The following is a 2,500-nucleotide window of genomic DNA, read 5'->3' as shown; positions in this document are numbered from 1 at the left end:
AATTGAAGGTCCAAGAGGTGCTGCCATCTAGTGAGTGCAGATGAAGGTAACACAAGACCACCACCACCACTACCACTGCCACCGCCCGCCGCCGCCGCCGCCGCCGCCGATTCACACCACCACCACCACCTCTGATGCTACTACCACTGTCATCATCACGATCCACACCGCCTGTAACCCCGCCATCAACACCGCCGCTGCAGCTATTACAAATGCACTATCACAACTGGAGACACCAGCATGGAAATATCAATAACAATAACAATTACATATTATCAAAGCAAATAATACAATAAAGATAATTACTTTTTTATTTATTTCTTTTAACGGCAACATTCCAATGACTCCAATTACTCCCACAGCCATTAAGTTCTGCCATAATATTAACCACCACCACCATTACCGCAGAGTACCATTACATTAATCCCATTACTATATCGTTATCAACATCGAACCCACCTCAAGCACACACACCATCCACCTCCAAATAAGGAAAAAAAAAAAAAAAAAGAAAAAAAGAAAAAAAGTGTTACCAGAAATAAGCAAAAAATAAAGTGTTGCCAGACATGAACGCAATGAACGAGGGCGGCGTTACTAAATTTCCTCAAAATACATACAATTTATGGAACTTTAGTAAAGGAGAGAAGGAAGGGGGATGGGGGAGGGATGAGGAGGAGGAGTAGAGATGAAGGGAGACTTGGACGAGAGAGAGAGAGAGAGAGAGAGAGAGAGAGAGAGAGAGAGAGAGAGAGAGAGAGAGAGAGAGAGAGAGAGAGAGAGAGAGAGAGAGAGAGAGAGAGAGAGAGAGAAAAAATGCCTGTGATATAGGTAAATAACAAATACATAGGTAAGCTAACAATCGAAAAAATAAATAAATAAATAAAATAAATAAATAAATAAATAAATAAAAAGATAAAATGAAAGGGTCACTTCTGGTCACTAAGCTGGAGTAATGAGAACTTTAATCCCGCCTGCTGCTGATGCTCCTCCTGTTGCTGTTGTTGTTGTTGTTGTTGATAGGTTGTTGCTACTGCCGCCCATACTGATGTTGCCGCTCCTCCTCCTCTTCCTCCTCCTCCTCCTCCTCTCCCACTCTTCCCTCACAGTGCCTTTTATATCCTTTCGCCGGCACATGTTCGCAGAAAGAGTAGCAAAAGAGTACTTGGGCGAGGAGTGTTGCGCTGCCCCACGGCTTGAATTTCCCCGCCTCGTTTCATCATGTGGCTGTTGCGATGCGATGGTGATTAGTGTGTTGCTAAGTGGCGCCTGGCGGGTGTGTTAGTTTGTGTTCAGGATTACGTAAGGTGACTGTTATTATTATTATTATTATCATTATTATTATTATTATTATTACTTGTAGTGCAAAATAGGATAGGATTGCGTTACTTTGCGCCACATTACGTAGTGTTGTCAGGTACTGGTGTTGCTGAGATCTGTTTAGTAACGTAAGTGAGGCTTGCCTGTGCTGTGTAGCGACTGTGTTGTGTTGTGTCTTGTTGTACTAAGGTGTGGGGTGCGGATGTGTTAACTGTGTTACTACTGGCAACGTTGTTTTGTAAGTGGGAGTATTAGTACGGGCTAAATATGTGTTGATGTGTTGCTCTTGGCTGTGTTGTCATGTAAGTCAGGAAAGCTCGTGTAATTATGGTCTAACAAAGGGTGTTCCGGCACTGTATATCGGGAGACTAGTGTAAGAGTAATCTCCCATGGCGCTGTCTTAACGCTACCTTGTGATCAGAATTAATATCACACAATAAGCTGCGCCTCAACCAGTTTTGAGTTTTGTATACAAGATGCTTCCCGCGTGAACTCAAAAGGTATCGTGCAAAGTAACACAATAAAAATAAAAGTTGGTAACAGTGACAATAATAAAAGTTGGTTTCCGTATCTTATAATGTTATGATCCACTAAGCTTTACTTATAATATTAATCAAACCTCTATTACTCCTCAGCACAAGGTTCTTTATACGTAATCACAATTGAATGTCTTGTATTGTAATAGTCTGATACACTAAGCTACACCTCTACGTCTCTTCACAGTACACGTATGCCAGGTTACAATGTATTTGTGTGCTTGTGTATTTGAGCACCATCAATTTTTATCTTGTGAGTGTCAGTGCTTAAAAAAACTAATGCATACTTCACAGTGCTTACAGTGTTACATTTCCTGGAATAAAGCATGCTTACACACACACACACACACACACACACACACACACACACACACACACACACACACACACACACACACACACACACACACACACACTGCCACAAACTCCAAGGAAATAATTCCATCACGACCATCATTACGACCACCTTTCCCCACCACCCAATTACCAGGGCGGCGGGTCGTTACGTGGGCTCACACCCATCAAGTGGCCGGGGACAAGAATGTACTTCTTCGGTAATCCCGGCGGCCGCTATAATTGCCATACACCCTACCTGTCCTCGCTCACTGGCTCACCTGGTCTCTCTCTCTCTCTCTCTCTCTCTCTCT

The 2,500-nt window shown here is 42.9% G+C and overlaps 1 protein-coding gene across 1 annotated transcript in view; it reads right to left on the bottom strand.

Moving 5' to 3' along the window:
* Positions 1 to 2,500, bottom strand: part of LOC135107256 (Fanconi anemia group J protein homolog) — a 153,409-nt gene that overhangs the window by 134,975 nt on the left and 15,934 nt on the right. The gene's annotated exons all lie outside the window — the stretch shown is intronic.

The sequence above is a fragment of the Scylla paramamosain genome, chromosome 15, assembly GCF_035594125.1.
Source record: "Scylla paramamosain isolate STU-SP2022 chromosome 15, ASM3559412v1, whole genome shotgun sequence".
Lineage (NCBI taxonomy): Eukaryota > Metazoa > Arthropoda > Malacostraca > Decapoda > Portunidae > Scylla > Scylla paramamosain.
The sequence above is the reverse complement of the archived record's forward strand: the minus strand, read 5'-3'. Positions and strand labels throughout refer to the sequence as shown.